We start from the raw sequence: 26282 nt of genomic DNA, 5'->3' as shown, positions 1-26282 counted from the left end.
CACAGCTTTAAAACAATGAACATTCTTCTGTGTTAAGACTGGAAACTGAAAAATTTAAACTTTATACTGCATACTTTAAATTCATGAATATTCAAAGAAGTTGCTCTACACATGTGACAGTTTATGTTTTCAAAGTGTTAAAAATGTTTTCAGGCGATTGTTGTTGATGCTTTTCTCCAAAAGTAATTTCGTTGCCCTGTACCTGTGCATGTGCAATGACAATAAAGTTGAATTCTATTCTAATTCTATTCTATTCTAAAAGTATTCTGCGAAATCATAATGGCAGTCAGTCAGCCTTTGGGTTGGGACTACTCTCACTCAAATGCTTCTAGATCAAACAGTAAGCATCTCTTCTGTTATATAATTCCCATTTAATATGCTGGTGTACATGTGTGGCAATGTGAGGGAGCAATGATGAGAGGGAAAAAAAGGGAACACGATCATGATGCACACATGCCAAGGTGGTGGTGTGGTGACTGCGAGCTCAAAAGCTTTACTCTTACAAGAAAAAACCTGACAGCGCCACCCAGGGAATTTCTTCCAGTTTCACCCATATCTAGTTCAAAACTATGCTGATTACCAAGGAGGCACCCAGGTCCATTATACTCCAGACAAAGACATGGTTCAGTGTAAAATAGTTTATTGATTCACATATACATCTCATCTCTACACACACTAAGGTGCATGCAAACCAGACCACCAAGGTTACGCCCACTTTGGGCTTTCAGCTTTGAATAAGGAAAACAGAAGTTTTGAATATATTCAAAACGTGAAAAAATTTATCCTCTTTACTCTCTGTAGTTACTGCAGAAACACACCAGCAATTTGCAGCTTCAATAAGGGCCTCCTATCAGTGGTGTGACACAAAAATAAGAATTTACAAATCATTCAGAAAGAAAATGTCTGAAACACAAAATAAACTGCCAAGCCATATCTCAGTTCAGGATATCTCCCTCAGACGAATTCTCAGACTGAGCGCCTCAATCAGGAGGTAGAAGCCATTCTCCGCTGTGTCACTACCCAGAACCCGGTCTCCTGGTACACTTACTTTCCATGGGTCGAATATGTTCACAACACACTCACTTCTTCAGCTTTCAGGTCTCTCTCCATTTGAAGCATCTTTAGATTATAAACCCCCGCTGTTCCAAGAGCAGGAGACTGAAATTGCTGTGCCGTACAACATCACCTTCAGTGCTACTGTCGGGCTTGGTCATGGACGTGGGAGGCCCTGCTTCGTTCGGTGACACAGCAGCTTCATTATGTCAACCAACAGCATACACCGGCTCCTACATACTTCCACAAGACTTATGGCTGCCTGCAAAAGATAAATTCCCCTCTGGACATCTTCTCGCAAACTTTCACCTCATTTCATCGGCACGTTCAAGATTGACAAAGTACTAAGTCCTACAGCTGTCATGCTCAAGCTTTCACTCATTTATGCAGGTTCATCCCATGTTACACATGCCCCAAATAAAACTGTTGATTTCATGTCCTCTGTGCCCACGTTATGACCCCTTGCCTCCCACCTAGCTCATCCACAGAAAGCCGGCCTACTCAGTCCGGCGTGTCTTAGATGTGCAACAGGAGGGCAAGGGTCAGTTCTAGTTGACTGGAAGGGATACAGACTGGAGGTTTGTCGATTTTGATTTTAGACCCTGCTTTAACCTCTGATTTTTTCAAGTCACAACAAACAGTTCAAAGCAGGAAATAAAGTGGCTGTTCACAGCGCCGATAAAGCAAGTCTTTACAAATAAAGTTGCTCCACCATTTTCCTTCTTGCTGTCAAACCACTGTCCAAAGATTTAGACCCCTGTGTCATTTTCAGCTGTGAACACGTTATCACCACAGAGACACTCAAAGTGATTTGATAGAAACCCCAGTCCCCAATGAAATACTAGCCACAGAATCTCAGCCATCTCTTCTTCCTCCTTTTCTGTGAAAACCATTAAACTCTACACTACACTCTGAATTTTTCAGGGTAAAGTCCTTCACTGATTTCTGTGCAAACCTAACACACTGCTGACTGTTTTATAACTACATCCATTTTGACCTTTGACCTACTTCAGTCTGCTTTTGTGGAAAGTATCATCATCATCATTATTTTGACCTTTATCCCATTTCATCTGAGATATTATGTGTGAAGAGTATCATTATTATTGACACCATAATCATCAGTGTGTTTATTAATATCAAAGGTATGTGAGCAGCTTAGTTGTACCAAAGCAACATCTTCTCTTTGTAAACCATTCTGTGTGTGTGCGGGGGTGGGTTATATAGTTTTAATATAACGCTTATTCATTTATATCCTTTTTATTCATTTATATCCTTTTTTATTAAGCTTTGAGTAGTGGCATTTGATTAAAACATTTATTCATTATATTACACATATAGTTTCAATTATGTTATTACACATATTGCAAAATGTGCTTACAGAAGAGTTGGCCTTCTGTCTGGTAAGAGGTTACAAGCTTTATCTGACGAGGTGAGAGGTGAGACAGAGTGCAGTGAGGTCGAGACAGTTTGCTTGCACACACAGACAGTATATAGACTCATTTCTAGGTAAGAGTTCAGACATATTTTGCTTGTAACTGCATTTGTGCCTGCATAAGCGACAGTTTCTTGTAGGATGTGCTTCTGATGTTCCAGAGATAAGCGAGAGCAATAAGATCAACAGGAAGCACCTGGCGTGGAGACAGAGAAAATGTTCTTTTTGAATGTGTCAGAAGTTGTCAACAGAAGAGTTGTGGTTATTGTAACTTATGCATGTTATGTATCTGCTTTGACGCTTTGAAGGGGCGTGATACTCTGACGTATAAAAACATTTTTAGTATGCTTTCTTGGGGGATTTATGCTGAGGATTGTGACGGTGTATTTCCTCCACACGTGTGTTTAATAAAATCATTGTTTTGACGCACTTGGATACGTGGTCGTTTGTCTCTCACCTCAATCACAAATCAGGACAGTTGACCTGTCACAGTACCTGGGATACGGGGACATTTGGACATTTTGCAGTGTATTGTGGTGTCCCCCTAAAACAGGACTTCTAAGTATATTTTTTAGTGTCTAAATAATACTTTTTACAGGTAACGCCTCCCAGACACTGCATGCTTAACATTAAACAAGTAAATATGAAGAGGGAATAAAAACACAAAAGTAAACCTTTTTAAGGTAAAAAAAAAAAAGCGTAATTGCGTTAATCGTGGTGGCCCTGTTAACACATTTAAGTCGTGCAACGTGCAACGCTGACAGCCCTAACATAAAAGCAAGGGGTATAAGTATATTTAGTCATGTATTTATTGTTATGACAGATGAAAAAATTTCTTACATTTTTTGATACCTAAGCATTCTCAGTACCTGTCACGGTTCTGGGTCAGTTTCTACTCGTTCAGCCATCACCGTCGTCCACGCCTGCAGCAGCCTCCGTGTCTTCATCCACGGCTGGTCCAGCCTCCGTATCTTCATCCACGGCTGGTCCAGCCTCCGTATCTTCATCCACGCCTGGTCCAGCCTCCGTGTCTTCATCCACGCCTGGCCCAGCTTCAGCTTCGCCTTTGCCTGGTCCAGCTTCAGCATCTGGTCCTGCCTCATCTGGTCCTGCCTCGTCTGGTCCTGCGGTTGCCACACCATCATCAGTTCCAGCTCATCCTGTTCCGCTTCGCCTCTGCCGGCCGCTTTCCTGGCCTCTGGTTGGGCGTCATGGCCGTCGAGGCCGGCCTCCTGAGAGAGCTCGTCGCCGCCGCTAGCATCGCGGCCGACCTCCGGATCTGCTCTGTTGCCTTCCGTGTGGCCGGCCTCCTGATTTGCTTTGTCTGCACCACTGCCGTTGCCGTGTGCACGGCCGGCCCCCTGAACTGTTTTGGCTCTTTTGCTGTCGACCTCCGGGTCGACCCCCTGAACTTTTCATGGACTCTTGTTGAGCTCTAGTTTGGTTTTGTTTTTGATCTGTTTTCCTGCATTTTTGGACTCTTGTGCTCCTTGTTTTTTGTTTCGGACCCTCCATCCTTGAGCTCTAATACGAGGTGCTGTTAACTTGTGATTTCTGAGGCTGGTGACTTCAATGAATTTATCTTCTTGGTCTTCCTTTCCTGGAGTGGTCCTCATGAGAGCCTGTTTCGTTGAAGTGGTTGATGGTTTTTGTGACTGCACTCGGGGACACATTCAAAGTTTTAGCAATTTTTTTTAGCAATTTTACTGACTGGACTGTTTCTCTTCAAATTCAAATTCAAATTCAAATTTTATTTGTCACGTACACAGTCATACACAGTACGATATGTAGTGAAATGCTTGGACAACTGCTCGTGACCTAAAGAAAACAAAAAAAAGGAAAAGGCTATGAATAAGATAGGAAATAAATATGAAAAATTAAAAAGGGTAAATTTAACTAGGAAGGAATAGAATATAAATTAAGGTTAAAAATGAAATAATTGTACAACACAAATTAGAATGAAGGGTAAATTTAACTGGGAAGAATAAGATAAAGATAAATATATAAATTAAAGTTGAAAATAAAATAACTGTACAACAAAATACACAATACACAATATAGAACTATATAAGAATGTATGAAGAAATCTAAATATAAATAAATATATACACAATAACAGCAGCTGTACAAGTATTAACCGGAAATGAAGAATATAGTGACCAGTGTTGTGCAAAACCAAAGTCCAGAAAGTCCAGTGTGTGTGTAAGAACTGTATGTGTGGGTCAGTACTGTGTGGTGGTGTGATTGAGAGACCGTATCGCCTGCGGGAAGAAGCTCCTCCTCAGTCTCTCTGTGTTGGTCTTCAGGGAGCGGAATCGCTTTCCTGACCTCAACAGAGAGAACAGTCTGTTGTTGGGATGGCTGAGGTCCTTCACGATCTTCCTGGCCTTGGTCCAGCACCGCCTGCTGTAGATTGAGTGCAGGTCAGGGAGCTCGGAGCGGATGGTGCGCTCAGCTGACCGCACAACCCTCTGTAGAGCTCGTCTGTCCTGCATGGTGCTGTTCCCGAACCAGGTTAAGATGTTTCCCGCCAGGATGCTCTCTATGGTGCACGAGTAAAAGTTCCTGAGCACCTTGGAGGGCAGTTGGAAGTCTCTCAAGCGTCTGAGGTGGTAGAGACGCTGTCGGGCCTTTTTCACCACGGTGTTGATGTGACAGGACCATGACAGGTCCTGCATGATGTGAACTCCGAGGTATTTGAAGCTGTCCACTCTCTCCACTGGGCACTCGTTGATGACGGGGGTCTGGTAGTTCCTCTCCTGCTTAGTGCTGAAGTCCACTATCAGCTCCTTTGTCTTACTGACGTTTAGAAGGAGGTTGTTCCTCTGGCACCAGTTCTCCAGATTCCTAATCTCCTTCAGGTAGGCCGTCTCGTTGTTATCAGAGATCAGGCCCACCACGACGGTGTCGTCAGCAAACTTGATGATGGTGGTGGAGCTGGTAGTGGCCACACAGTCATATGTGTACAAAGAGTACAGCAGGGGGCTCAGAACACACCCCTGGGGGGCTCCAGTGCTGAGAGTGGTGGAGGCTGAGACATGTCCGCCCATCCTTACTGCCTGTGGTCTGCCAGTTAGGAAGTTGGAGATCCACTGACACATAGATGAGCTGAGTCCCAGATGCTCCAGCTTGGTGGTGAGTGTGGAGGGAATTATGGTGTTAAATGCAGAGCTGTAGTCTATGAAGAGCATTTTAACATAATTCCCCCCTCTAGTGTCCAAGTGAGTGAGTGATGTGTGGAGGAGATGAGAGATGGCATCGTCTGTGGAACGATTTGGACGGTAAGCGAACTGTAGTGGGTCCAGTGTGTCTGGTAGTGAAGAAATGATGAAGTCTCTGACCAGGCGTTTAAAGCACTTCATCACTACTGAGGTGAGGGCTACAGGGCGATAGTCATTGAGAGAAGCAGGGTGGGGTTTCTTCGGGACAGGAACAATGATGGACTCTTTGAAGCATGTGGGGATCACCGACTGAGATAAAGAGATGTTGAATATCTCAGTGAACACAGGAGCTAGCTGGTATGCGCAGTCTCTTAGGATACGACCTGGGATGCCGTCTGGTCCTGCTGCTTTCCTGGTGTTCACTCTCTTGAAGGCTCTCCTTACTTCATGCTCGGAGATGACGAGCACGTTTCCGGTGCTGGCAGTATCTTCCTGTCTGCAGCCGTTAGCGCCGCTAACACTAGCATTGTTGGAGACCTTAGCTGCAGCCTCGAAGCGAGCATAGAAAGTGTTCAGCTCGTCTGCCAGAGTCACGGCCGCGTTCGTCATACCGGTTGTTGGTGCTTTATAGTCCGTTATTGTCCTTAGTCCCCGCCACAGGCTCCTAGAGTCACTCTGTTGGAGTTGTGACTCTAGTTTCCTCCCGTAGCGCTGCTTCACCTCTTTCACCGCCCTCCGCACGTTATATGACGCGGCTTTGTACGGGTCCATGTCCCCCGTCATGAGTCCCGTGTTGTAGGCAGCGGTGCGGGATCTCAGAGCGTGGCGGATGGTTTTATCCACCCACGGCTTCTGGTTGGGAAACGTTGTGATAGTCTTTGTCTCCACGGTATCATCCGCTAGTTTCCCGATGAATCTCACAACCGCTTCCGTAAACACGTTGACGTCATCGTCGGAGCTGTTTCTGAACATGCCCCAGTCTGCGTCATCGAGTGTGTCCTGTAACGCGGCCACCGATTGATCCGTCCAGCGCGCGACCTTCCTCTGAACCGGAACTTCCTGTTTCAGCCTTTGTTTGTATTTTGGCATGAGGAAGATGGAGGCGTGATCAGATTTGCCAAACGGGGGGCGGGATTGTGCCTTGTAGCCGTCCTTGACCGTAGTGTAGCAGTGGTCCAGTGTCCTTTCACCCCTGGTGGGGCAGGTGATGTGTTGATAAAAGTTCGGCGCTGCGCGTTTGAGGTTGGCGCTATTAAAGTCCCCCGTCACAATAAGCGCAGCGTCCCGGTGTTGTGTCTGGTGCTGTGTGAGTGCCTCATGCAGCTCGCATAAGGCGGTGACCGTGTCCGCTTGTGGTGGAATATGAACGGCACTTACAATGACCGATGTAAATTCCCGAGGTAGATAAAAAGGACGACACATGATGGACAGTAGTTCCAGATTTGGTGTGCAGGAGCGTGTGAGAGGAACAACGTTCGCACTGTTGCACCAGTTGTTGTTCACCATTAAACACACGCCGCCTCCCCTTGACTTCCCCGAGTCCCGTGTCCTGTCCATGCGGTGAACCGAGAAGAACTCGGCCGGCTGGATGGCGTGGTCCGGCACCGCTGGGTTCAGCCATGTCTCGGTGAAGCAGAGGAGATTGCAGTCCCGAATGTCTCTCTGGAACTTTATCCTGGCCCTGAGGTCGTCAAGCTTGTTCTCCAGTGACTGGACGTTGGCGAGCAGGATGCTAGGCAGAGGTGTGTGGTGTGCACGAGCTCTCAGCCTGTTCCTGACGCCGGCTCGCTTCCCTCTAGGCCGCCGCCGCTTCCCTTTGTTCTCCCTCGAGATCTCACTCGGCCAGCTCGGATCCGGAGTTAAAAACTTCGAATTGTGAGTACATTGTATACCAATAGAAACAAGAGTGTCACGGTCATACCTAATGTACCCAATGGTGATGATTTTGCCGATTTAGAAACACTGAAAACTAACTTAAAAAACAAAGACAAAGAAAAAGTGGTCGGAGCAGTCGTGACGGCAGCCGACCTCACCGGCGCCATCTTTACTTAGCTGATTGGTTCTTGCCATAATATAAATCCTAACAGTTGTCAAAGCTGTCAGCTGTGTACCAAATGACTTCTACACAACACAACTGATGGTTCCAACACCACTAAGAAGCCAGGAAATTGGTGGCATGGTGGGAGTTTCTAAAATTGACGGAGTCTTCATTAATCCCATGCAAATGTACACCTATCTGGAACAACCCTGACATATTACAAAACAATAATACGATCAACTTTCCAGATTGGAGTGGTAAAGGAATCAAATATTTAGAACATATATTAGAAGGAACAGAATTTATTTCATTTGACAGACTAGTTACACAATATGTTTTACCTCTCCAGACACCTTTGGTTGCAATATTATGGGTTGTACGAACACTGTGCGCTATGTTTGTTAAGCTGCAGCCGTTCAACCGGGCTTATATGGTTGATGAAGAGAAGGTATATTAATTTTAAAGAACACGCTGTGGAATTCCCAACGCCAGTGTGAGTGTGTATTCTTTTGGCTACCCTACTAAGTGTTTTGCCGCCTCCTCTCAACTACTAAACGCAACCCGACGTTACACTGGGATGGTCCATTTCGTAAAGTAAATCCGTTGGGCATCTTTCTTCCCCTTTAGACAATAATTCTAATGGAAAAAGAGCCAAACGGGACAGGCTAAAAAAAAAAAAAAGCCAGGAAATTCCACAAATGAACCCAGAAAATGCACACAGGTGAAGTTAAAACTTCAGGCGACTACATCATGAAGCTCATTAAGAGAAGGCAGTTTGCAGAGCTGTCAGAAAAGCAATGAGCCAGGAATCTGAAATATAAAACATATATAACACTTATAACATCTGCTAATAGGTGTGATGGGATGAGCATAAGAATAATGGTAGTCCAAGCCAGAATGATACACAGGATAAAGCTCAGATATTTGTTAACCATATAGATTAACTTTTGGTTGGAGTTGGAGAAAACCTTGAACAGTGTAGTTCTCATCATTAATTAGGGCCCGAGCACTGAGAGTGCGAAGGCCCTATTGTATCTGCTCCGTTAATTATTATTGTTATTATTATTATTATTGTTATTATTATTATTTATTTATTTTTTCATTGAAATGAATTTCCTTTTTGAGGAATAAGCCTCATCTTTGGTCAGTGTCAACTACACACCTGGGCCATCTTAAATTGCTGAGCTTTTGAGTTTTCACAATACGGTGAGGCATTGGCGCCATGGCGAATTTCGATGACTCGCCATGAAAATCTTATTGACTCTTATTTTGTCATACATTTTCTGACCTTGACCAAAGAGCAGACATGTGATAAGGCTCCACCCCTGAACATATTTCAACTGCCACATTTGACATCAGGGACAGCGCCACCTAGTGGGAACAGGAAATGTCATGTTTTACACTTTGGGGGACAGTATTGTGATGTTTTACATCTGCAGCCTCAAATTTCTCCAGGAAAGCCTTAAGGAGTTGGTCTTGGGTTACAGTGAAAACTGTGACTTTTCGCGAAAGGGTGTTACACCAGCAGTATGGCGAACTTTTATGTCTCGCCATGAAGACACAAATTAGTATAACTCAGTGAAATCCAGTCTGATCACTACCAGACTTTACAGGCATGATGTCAGACCCGCCCTGAACAGATTGATGTGCCCATTGTCGGGAATACGCACAGCGCCACCTAGTGGCAACAGGAAATGTCATGGCTTTAATTTTGTTGTACTGATTTTCACAGGTTCATCGTGGCCACCTCAAAAGCGGTGAATATCACCAATAGTCCTTCATGATGCTTCAGTGCGAAAATTGTGACTTTAAACTGAATGGCGCACCGTGATGGCAACGCGGTTCACCATGAAAAATGAAGTGGCTTTTCAGAGGCTTGGAAAGTTTAAAAAGTCTTGAAATTTGGCACACACCTCCAATGTGATGAAGGCTTTCTTGTTATGTGATCATTTTCATTGAATATCCCAAAATGGCTCCACAGTGCCCCCTACAAAATTTCAAAACCACAGCCCCTGCTCTGTGTTTTATGTATGAGTCTGAAACCTGGTAAGCTTATAGGAGATATCAAGATGTACAAAAAAGTCTCTTGGAGCAATATCCCAAATCCAACAGGAAGTCAGCCATTTTAAAATTAACGTGCAATTTTGGCGACATTTTCCCCTCTTTTCAGGCACCGTACTTTGACAAACTCCTCCAAGGGATTTCATCAGATTGATGCGATCTCCAGTGCGTGGAATCTAAAGACCTTTGTGATGTTAAATTGCGAAGGTTTTTACATTCAGGGAAACGGGGTGGTCATGGCGGCACGTAGAGTTTCAATCACAGCGTCTCTTTATGTCTGTCTCCACGTCGGTTGAGTGTGAAGTGCACATGAGAGCATGAGGGTGGGAATGGATGTTTGTGTCTGTGTGTGCCTGTATGTCTGTGTCTATATATCAGGTTGGGTATCAGACGCCACCTCTCTGGGGACATCTCGGGCCCTCCAACACTCAAAAAAATGAATGAGGTGGATTGTTCAGTGTATATTAATTATTTATTTTCATTTTACTTAAAATATATGTTTTTGTTAAGTTAACATATGTTTTTCTAATCAAGTCTACGTAATTGTGTCTATTATTCAACGTACATAATACTAATGTGTTACTTGATCGCATAACATTTAAGTTAAGTCAATTAGGATCGATATACCTTGTATATCCACAAGGTGGCAGTAATGCAAAAACAGTTGTAATGAAACCGCGAAGAACAAGAAGGTTTCACGGCTTGTGCCTGCTCATGCGCAAGACTTCAAATTTAACTGAAAAAGGCTGTTTTGGCGCCAAGCTGCTGTTTCTTTGAGAGGTAAGACCACTTTTTTCTTTGACTATGTTGTGTAGTATCTATATGTCCAGCATGGTTATATTTTGCGTTTGTCTTACAAGACATGTTATATCGTTTGCGTGTGCTTGTTTTACATTAGTTTTACTGGGTCCTGGACATGCTTATTTTGTGGACTGTGTAAGAAACATTTTTATTGTTTTTTGTTTTATTAAGGGATTAGCTACAGGGGTTCATGGGGTTATTCTTTCAAGGGGTTATTTTTCCATTCCTTTTCTGTAATCCGAGAGTCGGAAATATCGAATAGGATAGCAAGGATAGCATAAAGTGACATTTAAAATCCAAAAAGTCAAGGGCGAAAGCCACTGTGACACCATTGTTCTGCTCTATCAGTAATCTGTATTATGTAAAAATGGTCTGTAAATACAGCATGTTTCCTAGCGGAGTTATACATATCAATGTAGTTATAAATTACAGTTTGTGAAAGTACACACTTAATTTTTTTAATAAAATTATTCAAGACATATGAGTGGACAGACAATGGAGGTCGACAGACCTGGTGATAATTGCTTCTATAGAAAGTTAGCACATGGCAGTGTCAATCTCTTGCTTTTCTTCTGAGTAGTATTTTATTTAGTTGTAATTCAAACAATAATTTGCTTCTTGAAATTAAGTAATGAATTTCTTGTTTTACTTTATAAATCTCAGATCCTGCCTTTACCTGCTCCCTCCTATACTGATGTGGTGTATGTGGTATTGCTGAGCTTGTATGTGGTATGTGAACTGTTATACTTTTAAAAACAAAACTGTTTTATAAGTTAAGTTTTCTTTTGTGACCCATCCCATGCCCCTGTTATTTCTTCTCCACATCTGAACCATGGTAAAGGTTGCAGTTCAAGGGCCTGAGGCATGAAATTCTTTTCAGATCAGCTGTGATCAATATTTTTTGGAACTTGATAAATAACAATAAAAGCTGTAATGGCTCCATTAGCATTTTGTGTAAATGTTTGTGTTAAAATTATAGCTTTAATGAGGTCTTACTACATTAGTTTTAGTTTGTATATGTGTACATATAGTATGTATATTTACAGTACAGTATGTTGTGTTTGTTGACATATTTTCAGGTGGAAGCAGAATATGTGAGGATTACTACTGCTGCACATGTTCCAAGGCTTTTTACACAACTTGACCAATACACTGACCAGCTCATAAAAGTCTTCAAGAAAAAAGGAGGCGTTGCAGGGAAGAAAATTAGACAAACTTTGGCCCCAGCCACACAGGTGCGTTATTCTGTTGGTAGCAAAATATTATGGCTAATAAGATCATTTTCAAATTTAAACAGCTAGTGTATGGTAGCTGCACAGTGCACTTACATTTATATTAAGCAAGACAAAGTTTGGTACTCAAAACGTTGGAAAATTTAAATTACCTAAACATATGTAAAATCTGATCCCTTGATTTAGGTTAAACCAGAAGTGAATGTTTTTATGTTATGTTTTGAATGCAAAAAAGATGATGTATTAGTTTGTCTTTACCTCCATTATGGACATATATAATGTGGTGGAAACCCTGCCCAACAGGTTAACTATTCATGTCCATGTGATGATTAGTTGGTCTTGTGTACATGTCTATCTGTGCAGTGGATATGTCATTCATTTTGCGTATAATGTGAGTTTCTGTCATCCTAAAGTATATCTGTTTTCTCTTCCTGTATCTCTGCCACTCTCTACAGAAGGAAAGTATTGAAAAGGGGAGGGAGTGTGTCCTCAGGGCACTACCTTTTTACCTGAATGAAGACCCAAGCATCCTCTTCAACGAATAATTGGTTGGTAATTTTAGTTTAGTTTTTTATCTGTATTAAACCAAATTTTGAATAACTAATGTTGTTGCATGTTGTTGTTGTTGTAATTTGCACGGAACCTGTTTAAATGTTTTGGGAAATCTTCTTGTATACCCAAACTATTTATATTTATCGTTGAATCTGTAGTCTGAAATAGTGGCGCACTGGGGTGCATGTTCCTAATATTGTGTTTACGTCATTAAAGGGTAGCTTTGGCCCTTTTTCTTTCTTTTTTTAAAACTGGATGCCATTTTTCTATGTTTTTGTGTCTAAGCTACAGCTGTTCAGAGGGAGCTGGAACAAATTACCCTTGCTATCTTTACCATCGAAAGAGCTGATGCCAGCACTCCTCCAGCCGATGTGGGTGTAACCATCTAGTGTGTCCTGCATGACCTGGAAGACCTGGCCTCTGCATGTGCACTCTTAATGGGTGGGATATATGCACTGAATCTCAGTTAACCTCAAGACTGAAAGCTTTCTTTGAAGTACTTCAGAAGCTCTTCCTTCATCTGTATGTCAGCATACTCTTGACCAAGGTACAGTTGCTCAAGAATACACTGAATGAATAAGCCAACCTTTAATTTGGATGATGAATGTTCTGTCAGATGGACAGAAGTTTTTCGGAAGCTGAATGGGAATAAAATGGTAATTTGTAAATGATAGATAACGGGAAAATTACATTTAAGAGAAATTTAGAACATTTTGAAAAGTTTGTAAACTACTACAATTTGAGAGATTTTACTGTTGTGGGGGGCTAGTAAGAGACATTCAAAAGTTTTGAGATTTAAAGGATTTAATTGAGAGATGATACTGCACCAGAAATGTTGAAGGGTGGTGTGTATATTAGCGTTCAAGGCATATTGTTATGAGGTGGAAATATGTTCATATTCAGTTTGTGTTACATTGTGTGCATTGTAAAGGTAATTGCAATACATACTAAAAATAAGGGTAAGTTAGGAGGTTGATCTGATATCCTCGTGTTGGTGTTGTTCCCAGATCATCATACTAAATGTTGTTCCAGGATCAACATTGCAAGTGACCAATCAGAATGTTGTGACGTCATACTTTTGCGACTTCGGGAAAAACCGGCGTAAAACAAAAAACTGTACTTAAGCTGCGTGAAACCGCCTCTGTCCGCCGATCAACTGACCCTAACCCTAACCGTAACCCTTTAATAAACAGTAAGCAGAATTGATATTGTCCTTGCAACATTGGAATTTCATAAATGCACGAATGGCTTGGCGCGCAAAAGAATAACGTCACAACAATGTGACAACATTTTCATGATGGTCTGGGAACAACACCAACACGAGGATATCAGATCATCCAAGTTGGGAATGCAGGATGAATGTATATTTTGTGGACTTTTAAAGACGAACAATTGTTTCCATGTTAAAATGTTTCCATCTGAAGTTTTTTGCCCAAACACTGGTAAAATAAATGTTGACAGTGGCAAGTGTTAAATGGTTACTGCTGTGCTGTTGCAAAAAAACTGAACGCTGACAAGCTGTTTTATTGTTAGACCATAATGTTGGCATGTTTTGTTAAAGTTTTATTTGGGATGGTGATGTAATTTTCTTTGATTGCTAATATCAGTGGACTATTTATTATTATTATTATTATTATTATTATTATTATTATTATTATTATTATTATTATTGTTGTTGTTGTTGTTGTTGTTGTTACATTTTTTTTTTTTAATTGTGGCTGTTGAGGTGGACACTTCACTTTGCATTGTTAAAGGAAAGCACTTCATTGGCATTGTGTTACTGGACTGACCCTAAGCAATCATTGCAAATAGCAACTTTGCTATCCATTTTAGACACTAAAAGAAAAAAACACTCACAGACCTTACTAGCATCACATGTGCATAACTCAAGTGTCATCTTATCAATGTGTTATGTGATCTTCAATGCGTTTTTTTTTTCTTCTATTTCTGGTAGATACAGACATTTAATTTAAAGTCTTGATGTTGCATCTGTCTACATACTGTTAATTACTAACCCTAATGAGCTGTTGTGTTTTATTTTGGACTGGGTTTACACAAATGCTCACTGAATGTGTTGGCAATAAAAGAAATTTTAAAAAATAAGTTGGATGTACTTAATTCATTTGTGTGGAACCTGTTGACAAAATAGATTTATGTAAAACTAATTAATAAAGCACAAGGTGGCTGAAAATATAATATTTGAATTAATCTAACTTAAATTTAACATTTTACTGCCACAAATAAGAAATGTGTTGAAGTAACTAATCTAAACTATCTAACCTGAAAATATATCATCTTTGTTCATACAACATAACTTGATTTAGTTAGTCTTAAATATGTCTTGTTAATCTTAAGTAGTTTTTTTAAATTAGATGAACTAAAGATTTTTGCTTTAAACTAACATAATTCAATTTCGTGGAACCTGTTGACAAAATAATTTTAATTAAAGTCAACGTTTCATTTTTTTGAGTGAAGGTTTGGAGGACTTTCTCCACCCACCACCACTTCCCCTGCCGGTGGCGGACTCCCTCAGGTGTCGGTGCGTTGGTGGTTCTTTGTATCTGGGGGTGGGCGTCCGGGTACACACCGGCTCACTCCTTGGCGGCCGCTTATTGGGGCTCGCTCGGGCCACTTCGGAGGTGGGGTGCCCCCGGCCTCTCGGCCTGGGGCTCGGTCACTCAGGCACAAAATACTGTGTATTTTGTTGTACAGTTATTTTATTTTCAACTTTAATTTATATATTTTACTTTATTCCTTCCTAGTTAAAGTTACCCTTTTTAATTTTCATATTTATTTCCTATCTTATTCATAGCCTTTTCTTTTTTTCTTTAGGTCACGAGCAGTTGTCTAAGCATTTCACTGCATATCGTATTGTGTATGACTGTGTACGTGACAAATAATATTTGAATTTGAATTTGAAATTTGAATTTGCTGGTGTGCATGTGTGGCAACGCGTGGGAGCGATAATGAGGGGGTAAAAAGGGAATGCACACATGCTAGTGTGGCGGTGTAGTGACTGCAAGCTCAAAGGCTTTACTCTTACAAGAAAAAAAGCTGACAACGCCACCCTGGGAATTTCATCCAGTTTCACCCATATCTATTACCAAAGAGGTACTCAGGTCTTTTATACTTCAGAGTGTAAAATAGTTTATTAATTCACATATACTTCTCATCTTTACACACACTACGGTGCAGTCAAACCAGCAGTACATAGAAAACCAAGGCACACAAGATCCCCAACAAGGTTCTGCCCAGTCACACCCACTTTGGGCTTTCAGCTTTGAATAAGGAAACAAAAGTTTTGAATAAATCCAAAACATGAAAACAGCCATCCTCTGTAGTTACTGCAGAAACACACTGGTGATATGCAGCTTTAAAATTACCTCCTTCCAGTGCTGTAACACAAAAACTAAGAATTTACAAATCATTTGGAAACAAAATGTCAAAAACACAAAATAAACTGAATCTCCAATTTAAAGCAAATGAGCACATTATATTCGGTCTATCAGTATTGTGGAATAAAACACATAAACTGATATAAAAGGAAAATCTAAATGCATTCAAAATGCATTACCAAATTAACATCAACAATATTACTTTTCAAGGGAACCTAAAACCCGAGCAATAAACAAAACTGAAACATTCTGGGCCACCACAGAGATCTAAATCAGCTGTGCCTGAGACAGTGACCTCATGTGGCCTTTCCCCTCAGTGAAAGTAGAAAATTATATTTAAAAGTCTCCGTGCATTGCTGCACAATTTAGATAGAACTGTTCCCCCTTTGGAAGGCCATGACAGAAACTGTGTCCCATGTACTAAACCCATAAATACTCATCAACCTGTTTTCTCCTAGACCAGGGCCAACAGTTTGTATTCTCTGTTGTTTGAAGAAGCCTGCAGATGATGAAATTTCGGGCAGAAATTCCAAAACCAGCGCAACCTGACAGAAAGGATAAACCATCAAGGTTATGATTGCTTCATGTGTTGTTCGGCTCAGAGATTATTAAGCCTTCAGCCCCATCCTTGAAACCTTCCTTTCAAAGAGAAAGTTATGACTTTATTTTTCACTTAGCTATCATCTGAAAAATTTACATCCCGAATCCTCCCCCCTCCCCCAGATGAGGACAAGGAGTCTCACATTCCCATGAACTTAGAATGCCCCACTGTGCGTATGTATTCGTGATGCTATACTATATTTATATAAGTGACAAAAAAGTGATATTATTAAAACATGCGATCAATACATAAAATGAAGAAATTTCAATCACAATCCCCAACAGTGTCACCAGCAACACACCCCCACTTCATCACACCTCTTCCCCCATGCTTCACAGTGGGAATCCTGCATGTAGAGACCATTCTTGCACCTTTACTGCCCAAACAAATGTCTTATGCTTGTTGCTTTTGCTTAGTTCAAGAATCAAGGTTCAAGGTTCTTTATTTGTCACATGCATAGTTATACAAGTATAACACACAGTGAAATGTAGCCTGACACGCTCCTCGACATGTGCAAAAATGGGGGGGGTGTAGAGGAAGAACATTATATATATATATATATATATATATATATATATATATATATATATATATATATATATATATATATATATATACATATATTGGAATGCTACTACGCAAGTAACCCCGGCGGAAGGGGCTACATGAATAGGATGAGGGACCTATGGATTCTTCGATACCCAACATCCACAATGACGGCGAAACAACTAGTAGCTCAGTGTTCCAACATTCGAAAGAAGGGACTGCTCTCACAGCTAGAGATTGACGAGGTATAACACAAATGCTACGGCAAGGAGGAGTCAGGACGCCAGGTCAGGGGGGAGATATCATCACCCCCACCCGAGATTGGGTACATAGCCCCAAGTGCGATAGGAGAAGGATCGTTGAGTGCGAGAGGAACTGACCTGAAAAATAGGATCATGGCCAAGCTTGAAACCTGGACCCCCCGTAGCCGGTTACCAAGATTACGTGAAGTACCCTCAGAAGGTCTGCTAGATGATGTTAATGCAGCACTACGGGCAATACCTACAACCACGATTACCGACACTAACAAGCTGATCTACAATACGGCAGCAGTGATCAGTGAGATGCTTGGCTACAAGTTGAACAGCCACAAGGGGCAGTACCCTCCATGGAGAAGGAGGCTAGAGGGCAAGATCAAAGTAGCACGGAGGGAGGTTAGCCAACTAACGGAGTTGCAGAAAGGTGCGACAAAGAAGGTGCCTAAGAAATACAGCAAGTTGTCCATACCTGAGGCCTTGGAAACTGCCAAGCAAAGACTCACAGCCTTGGCCAGCCGCTTGAGGAGGTACACCAGAGAGATAGAAGGCAGGAGAATAAACCAGCTGTTCTCCACAGAACCAGCAAAGGTGTACTCTCAGTGGCAAGGGAACAATAAGAGAACAGCACCACCAAGGCTGGAGACGGAGCAATACTGGAAGAGCATATGGGAGAAGGATGCAACCCATAACGGCAATGCTCAGTGGCTAGAGGATCTGAGGGCAGACCACAGCGACCTCCCTGAACAGGGTCCAGTAACCATCACAGTGGCAGATATCCAAGAAAGGGTCTCCAGTATGAAGAGTTGGACAGCACCAGGGCCCGACATGGTTCACGCCTACTGGCTGAAGAAGCTGACTGCACTCCACGAGCGTCTGGCAGCACAAATGAACCAGCTGCTAGTTAACGAGAGACACCCGGAATGGCTAACTGAAGGCCGGACGGTCCTGATCCCCAAGGACCCCAAGAAGGGACCGGTCCCCTCCAACTACCGACCAATAACCTGCCTCAGTACTACATGGAAGCTCCTGTCAGGCATCATATCGGCTAAGATGAACAGGCACATGGGTCAATACATGAGCGGGACACAGAAAGGAATTGGCAAGAATACCAGAGGTGCAAAACACCAGCTACTGGTAGACAGAACAATCAGCCGAGACTGCAAGACCAGACTGACCAACCTGTGCACTGCCTGGATTGATTACAAGAAGGCCTATGACTCAATGCCCCACAGCTGGATACTGGAATGCCTAGAATTGTACAAGATCAATGGGACCCTAAGAGCCTTCATCAGGAACTCAATGGGGATGTGGCGTACAACACTAGAGGCCAACTCCAAGCCCATAGCACAAGTTACCATCAAGTGCGGGATCTACCAAGGAGATGCTCTGTCCCCACTGCTGTTCTGCATAGGCCTGAACCCCCTCAGTGAGATCATTAACAAGACTGGCTACGGATACCGACTACGGAACGGAGCAGTTGTCAGCCACCTCCTGTACATGGATGACATCAAGCTGTATGCCAAGAGTGAACGAGACATCGATTCACTGATCCACACTACCAGGCTATACAGCAATGACATTGGAATGTCGTTCGGACTGGAGAAGTGTAGTCGGATGGTAACAAAGAGAGGGAAGGTAGTCAGAACTGAGGGGATTGAACTACCAGAAGGCAACATTGCAGACATAGAGGACAGTTACAAGTACCTGGGGATCCCGCAGGCAAATGGGAACCATGAAGAGGCCGCTAGAAAGGCTGCAACCACCAAGTACCTGCAGAGGGTCAGGCAAGTCCTGAGGAGTCAGCTGAATGGTAAGAACAAGATCCGGGCCATCAACACATACGCCCTGCCCGTGATCAGGTACCCTGCTGGGGTAATAAGCTGGCCAAAGGAGGAGATAGAAGCCACTGACATAAAGACAAGAAAGCTCCTGACCATGCATGGAGGGTTTCACCCCAAGTCCAGCACCCTGAGGCTGTACGCTAAGCGGAAGGAAGGGGGCCGGGGACTGGTGAGTGTCAGCACCACAGTCCAGGATGAGACAACGAACATCCAAGAATACATTGGGAAGATGGCCCCAACTGACCGAGTGCTCAGTGAATACCTCAGGCAGCAGAAACCCAAGAAAGAGGAGGGAGACGAGGAACCATCATGGAAGGACAGGCCCCTGCACGGTATGTACCACCGGCAGATAGAGGAGGTGGCTGATATCCAGAAATCCTACCAGTGGCTGGACAAAGCTGGACTGAAAGACAGCACAGAGGCACTAATCATGGCAGCACAAGAACAAGCTCTGAGTACAAGATCCATAGAGGCTGGGGTCTATCACACCAGGCAAGACCCCAGGTGCAGGCTGTGTAAAGATGCCCCAGAGACTATCCAGCACATAACAGCAGGGTGCAAGATGCTAGCAGGCAAGGCATACATGGAACGCCATAACCAAGTGGCCGGCATAGTGTACAGGAACATCTGTGCCGAGTATAACCTAGAAGTCCCGAGGTCAAAATGGGAGATGCCCCCAAGGGTGGTGGAGAATGACCGAGCTAAGATCCTGTGGGACTTCCAGATACAGACGGACAAAATGGTGGTGGCTAACCAACCGGACATAGTGGTGGTAGACAAACAGAAGAAGACGGCCGTAGTGATCGATGTAGCGGTTCCGAATGACAGCAATATCAGGAAGAAGGAACACGAGAAGCTGGAGAAATACCAAGGGCTCAGAGAAGAGCTCGAGAGGATGTGGAGGGTGAAGGTAACGGTGGTCCCCGTGGTAATCGGAGCACTAGGTGCGGTGACTCCCAAGCTAGGCGAGTGGCTCCAGCAGATCCCGGGAAAAACATCGGAGATCTCTGTCCAGAAGAGCGCAGTCCTGGGAACAGCTAAGATACTGCGCAGGACCCTCAAGCTCCCAGGCCTCTGGTAGAGGACCCGAGCTTGAAGGATAAACCACCCGCAGGGGCGTGCTGGGTGTTTTTTTTTTTATATACATATAGTATATACACTGGGTGAATGTGCAGTAGTAGCAGCAAGCAGGTGAATTCTGTACATTAATATGAATAGATATCTGACTATTTTACAGGATAGACAATATAAACATATTTAAAATTAAAGGAATTGAAATGTACATTATGCCTTGGTTTAGAGTGTCTGGAAGAGAGTCTTGTCTCAGTCAATTATAGATGATGTGAGAGGGCGGGTGTGTGTGTTTAGGGCACGGATGGCTTGGGGATAGAAGCTCCTCTTGAGTCTCTCTGTCCTTGCCCGGATGATGCGGAACCTTCTACCAGATTGCAGAAGTTGGAACAGTTTGTTGCCAGGATGGGACGGGTCCTTCAGTATCTGCGCTGCTCTAGTCCGGCATCTCCTGGTGTAGGTGTCCTGAAGCGGGGGGAGAGCAATCCTGCAGCAGCGTTCTGCTGTACGGATCACTCTCTGGAGAGCTTTTTGGTCCTTCACACAGCTGTTCCCGAACCACGATGTCATGTTCTGTGTGAGGATGCTCTCCACAGCGCCTGTATAGAAAATCCTGAGGATCTTTGGAGAGACCCTGAACTTCCTCAGTTGTTGTAGGTGATACAGGCGCTGCCTAGCCTTTTTGGTCTGGACCTGAATGTGGGCAGCCCATGTCAGGTCTGAGGAGATGTGGACACCAAGATACTTGAAGGACTGCACCCTCTCCACTGGAGCTCCATTGATGATAATGGGCTTGTAGTCTCTGTGCTGACCCCTTCTGAAGTCCACCACCAGCTCCTTGGTCTTGCTGACGTTCAGCTGGAGGTGGTTGTCCTGGCACCACGATGCCAGATTCTTCACTTCATCCATGTAGGCCGCCTCATCGTTGTTGGAGATGGCACCCAAAACCACTGTGTCGTCAGCAAACTTCACAATGGTGTTGGAGCCATGGGTGGCCACACAGTCTGAAGTGTAGAGGGAGTAGAGCAGTGGCGAGAGGACACATCCCCGAGGTGCTCCTGTGTTGATGGTGATGCTGTTGGAGAAGCACCTGCCCACCCTCACCACCTGAGTTCTGCCAGTGAGGAAGTCCAACACCCATGCACACAGACGGCTGTTATGTCCCAGATCCCTGAGCTTTGTGAACAGTCTGCAGGGCACTATTGTGTTAAACGCTGAACTGTAATCAACAAACAGCATTCGCACATAGTTACCCTGTTTCTTGTCCACGTGGCTGAGAGTGGTGTGTAGGACGTGGGCGATGGCATCCTCTGTGGATCTGTTGGATCTGTAGGCGAACTGCAGCAGATCTGTGGTGTCTGGGATGGAGGAGGAGATGATGTTCTTCAGCAGCCTCTCAAACACCTTCATTACTACCGAGGTCAGTGCAACTGGCCGGTAATCGTTCAGGGATGAGGGTTTGCTGTTCTTGGGCACAGGGATGATGGTGGATCTTTTGAAGCATGTGGGGACCACAGACTTCGCCAGGGACTCGTTGAAGATGTAAGTGAACACACCTGCTAGCTGGTCAGCAGAGCAGTGCAGCAGACGGCCGGTGATGCCGTCTGGCCCCGCCGCTTTCCTTGTGTTCACTCTCCTCAATGCCGCTCGGACGTCATGCTCCGCGATGCTGGTCACCGGTCTCTCGCTGATGACGTCACTGTCCTCGGTAGTCAGGCGGTAGATAGCATTAGCCGCCTGGCTAACCTCGAAACGGGCGTAGAACCGATTCAGCTCGTTGGTGAATGCAGAGTCGGCGTTGATCGGCGCAGTGTCCCTGGCTTTGTAGTCCGTAATGGTGCGTAGTCCGTGCCACATACTCCGTGTGTCGCCCTGGTGGAAGCGGGACTCCACACGTTCCCGGTACCAGCGTTTGGCATCTCTCACCGTGCGCCGCACGCCGTATGAGGCCGCTTTGTAGGCGCTCATATCGCCAGTGGCGAGACCCGCGTTGTAGGAGGCGGTCCTGGCGTTTACAGCAGTGCGGATCGATCTGTCCATCCACGGTTTCTGGTTTGGGAATGTGGTGACTCACGCAGTGGGGATAATCTCCTCCGCTAGCATATTGACGAAGCATACTGCTACTTCCGTAAACTCGTTGATGTCGACTGCGCATGCTCTGAACATGTCCCGGTCGACGTCGTTGAGTGCGTCCTGTAGCGTAGCTTCTGATTGGGCAGTCCACCGTTTTACCTCCCTCGTGGTCACGTCTTCCCTCCGTATGCTTTGTTTATACTGGGGAATGAGGAAGATGGCGTTGTGGTCAGACTTCCCAAAAGCCGGGTGTGAGACAGCTTTGTAGCCCTGCTTGTATGGCGTGTAGCAGTGATCCAAAATCCAATCCCCTCTTGTTGGACACGAGACATGCTGGTAAAAGTTTGGCATGACTTGTCTGAGGTTCGCTTTGTTAAAGTCTCCTGCTACAATGAGGGCTGCGCCCGGGTCCTTGTTTTGAAGCGAGCTCAGCACATCATGTAATTCGGACAAAGCCATACCTGTGTCCGCTTGGGGTGGGATGTAGACCACCGTGGCGATGACTGAGGTGAACTCACGGGGCAGATAGAAAGGGCGGCACTTAATGCTCAGGAACTCCAGATGTGGCGAGCAGCCGCTGGAGAGAGTAGAAATGCTCCTGGCATCACACCACTTTCTGTTTACCATGAAACACACTCCTCCACCTTTGGTTTTGTTCGACTCTGCCGTTCTGTCCGCGCGGAGCACAAAGAATGAATCCGACGGAGTTACGGCCTCGTCCGGCACGGTGGGGGTCAGCCATGTCTCCGTGAAGCACAGAATTTTGCAGTCCCTCATGTCACGTTGGAAGGTGACCCTTGCTCTTAGGTCATCGAGCTTGTTCTCCATGGATTGTACATTGGCCAGTAGGATACTGGGCAGTGGTGCGCGATGTGCCTGCTGTCTCAGTCTGTTCCTAATACCAGCGCGTTTTCCCCGGCGCTTCTTTGTTCTGCGCCTCGGATGAGCTGCCCGTCCTTTGTTGTTCTCCGCGCCGCGTAGAATCTCTGGCGGCCAGGAAGGGTCAGGTTTAAAAGTGTCCAAGATTAGATGTGCAACCTTGGCACCGATGTTTACAAGTGATCCGCTGTCGTATACTATAAGACTAGAGGATTTTGGGATGTAAACCAGAGCAAAAAATAAGTAAAAAACAAGAAAAGTGGATAGTCGGAGCGGAGCGGTCAGGAAGGCGTCTGGACGTGGCCGCGCCATCTTGGTACTTAGTAGAGAAACCTTAGTAGAGGTTTCTTAGCAGCGATTTGACCATAAAGCCCCAAATCATGCAGTCTCTTCTGAGCAGTTGATGTAGAGCTGTGTCTGCTACTGGAACTCTGTGTGGCATTTATCTGAGCTCTAATCTGAGGTACTGTTAACATGTGATTTTTGAGGCTGGTGACTTAGATAAATTTATCCTCAGCAGCAGAGGTGACTCTTGGTCTTCCTTTCCTGGAGTGGTCCTCATGTGAGCCAGTTTCGTCATAGATTAACTGACCTTCAGTTCTTAAAGTGATGATGGACTGTCATTTCTCTTTACTTAGCTTATTGGTTCTTACCATATTATGAATTCTAGCAGTTGTCAAACAGGGCTTTCAGTGTGTACCAACCTGACTTCTGCACAAGACAACTGATGGTTTGAACACCATTAAGAAGTAAAGAAATTCCATTAATGAACCCTGACAAGGCACACCTGTGAAGTGAAAACCATTTCAGCTGACTACATCATGAAGGTCATTAAAAGAAGGCCAAGGGTTTGCAGGGTTTGCTTTGTTTGTCAACAAATCATTCATGCACGTGCTGAGGCTCTGCAAGAAAATGAGCCAATGAGAAACCCGGGGCACAAAATATTAAACCACAAAACACACAATCTTGACTTTTTTCACAGATCATAACTGTGTTTATATTCATCATAGAAATGGTGCTGTATGCGATGTAAGACAGTTAAAGGCTGTTGTAACACAGCAAATCTTGTTAAAAAAAAAGGTTTGTCACTCGACGGGAGTCGACTCTTCTGATTCATTACCTTTGAGACAAATCAGTAATAGGGAAGTTGTCGTTTGTATTTTTATAATCAATTCAAAGTCATCATTGGGCTGTTGAGCAATGAGTGACATCTGTCGACAAGTCTGATGAGAAGAATGAGAGCACTTCCTGTCAGGAGAATAATGGTAGCCCAAGCCAGACTGATACACAGGATAAAGCTCAGACATTTGTTAACCATGTAGATTAACTTTTGGTTGGAGTTGAAGACAACCCTCAGCAGCAGCTAGCTCTCCTTTAAGCAGGTAAACGCCTCCTGAGCTGCCCTATTCCACTGAATACACACTTTGGGAGAGATATATGAGCGCTAATACAATCGGGCTGAAATCTTTAATGAACCATCTGTAAAAATTGGCAAAGCCCAGGAAACGCTGGCGTTGTCGACGGTTTGGAGGCTGGGGTCAGTCCAGAACTGCTTAGACCACTGGGTCAATTTTTAAGTTTCCTTGTGTGATGAGGAATCCCAGGAATGCCACAGTGTCCACCTGAAACTCGCACTTCTCCGCCTTCACAAACAAGTCAAACAAGCTCATGCCGCTGCAGTAATCCTTCCAAAGTGACAGCAGCTAGCGCGGGGGAAGCAGAGTCTGCAGAGTCCATAGTTGTGGACTATTCTGTCACAAGGCAGGAAGGACTCAAGCGCAGACCGAAAAGCACAATACAGTTCCTTTTATTTACACACAACACCGGGTTCTTGTATACACAGGTGAGAGAGGGGAATCCAGAGGGGGGCACAGGGGAGGTCAAGGAATAGAGGCTCTTCACACACGGGTGATTCTTTGCACAGCTCCAAATGCTACACACAAGCGACTTAGCTCGCCCAGGGCTCCAAGGAACGGGGAAACCTGCACACAGGAACAAGAGGTCACACCAGTGAAACATGAAGAGGAAACTTAGAACCAAGCGAACGAAGGCTTACTAACGAGATTATTCAATAGTCCAGCGTGGAGAGGTTCCCAGCCACAGCCTTATGTAGTGGATGCTGATAAGGTAATGCACCCCAGGTGCATGATGACTTAACGTGATGACTTAAAGGTTTGAGGGCCAGGGGCAGGAGCCCGCAATGAGATCCACCCAGGCAACGCATGGTGAGCTTGAGAGAGAAAGGAAAACAAGAAAACACATGTAGACAACCAGGGCCAGCTGGGCAGACCATGACAGACCCCAAAAGATGAATCCTATTTACCCTGACAGGTTTCCTCAGTTCTTAATCTTTTAGTAAATTAAACTGAAGTCTGAATGTCTTGCAAACATTTTCTTAATATGAAAAAGTTTTGGATTTTTGTTCAGTAAATGTTCACTAACTGTTCAGTAACTGTTTATTGTTCTGGTGTTCTGTAAGAATATAATTTTAAAAAGGATTCCTGACTTGAGAAACAAGTTCATGGGATTTATAATTAATGAGCTGATTACTTGTATTCTTGTCACTAAAGACATGAAATCAAATGTTTCTATTCCTGCGTTACTCTCTAATGTAATGCAGTCAAATAAACAGAAAAACATACTTGAAGATCAAGTAACAGTTTTTTTTTAAAAAAACTCACAAACAGCTACACCAGTGAATGACACTTTATTTTCTAAAATTCAAAAACGTTTTTATGTCGTGGCCTGTGCAAGTGAAATCAACCAAAACCTTTTTCTCAGCTACAACCAGGTAAAATGTCTAAGTTAAGGTATGAAAAACTCGTTTAGGAGTGAAGAAACAGCCTACATAAAAGGAAGGCGAATGAAGATCCACCCCTGACATGATTTACCTGCAACAAACCAGGAAATCTGCTGTTCCTCTTCCTAATTAAAGAGAGATGCACAGACTTTGTAAAAGGAAGGTGTATGAAGCTCTGCCCCTCACATGACTCAATTGAGAAAAACGAGGAAACAGGCTGTTTCTCTTCCTGATTAAAGAGAGACGCACAGACGATCAGACTGAGTTCAGACCAAACTAGCAGCTTCCTCTGAGTGAGTCCAGCTACAGGAGAGAAAAGTGGAAAACTCCAACACTGCTGCTTCAAGCTGCTGACGCTCCACACACTGAATGTGAGTTTGAGCAAAAACACGACTCAAAGGAAGTTTCAGTGAAGGTGGTAGAGGAGGGAGGGGAGCCAGGACTGACTGTACTTCCTGTCTGCTGTTTTCAGCTTCACTCACAGACTCA

The 26282-nt window shown here is 44.1% G+C and overlaps 1 long non-coding RNA gene across 1 annotated transcript; it reads left to right on the top strand.

Moving 5' to 3' along the window:
- The first annotated feature begins 10191 nt into the window (after positions 1 to 10191).
- Positions 10192 to 14433, top strand: LOC113010415 (uncharacterized). The gene is made up of 4 exons (XR_013906608.1): positions 10192 to 10525; positions 11210 to 11275; positions 11626 to 11781; positions 12234 to 14433. It is a non-coding gene; the product is annotated as an uncharacterized LOC113010415 (long non-coding RNA).
- The last annotated feature ends 11849 nt before the right edge of the window (positions 14434 to 26282 follow it).

The sequence above is a fragment of the Astatotilapia calliptera genome, chromosome 3 (genome assembly GCF_964374335.1).
Source record: "Astatotilapia calliptera chromosome 3, fAstCal68.1, whole genome shotgun sequence".
In the NCBI taxonomy this organism is placed as follows: domain Eukaryota; kingdom Metazoa; phylum Chordata; class Actinopteri; order Cichliformes; family Cichlidae; genus Astatotilapia; species Astatotilapia calliptera.
This window is presented reverse-complemented; position numbering and strand designations above follow the sequence as displayed.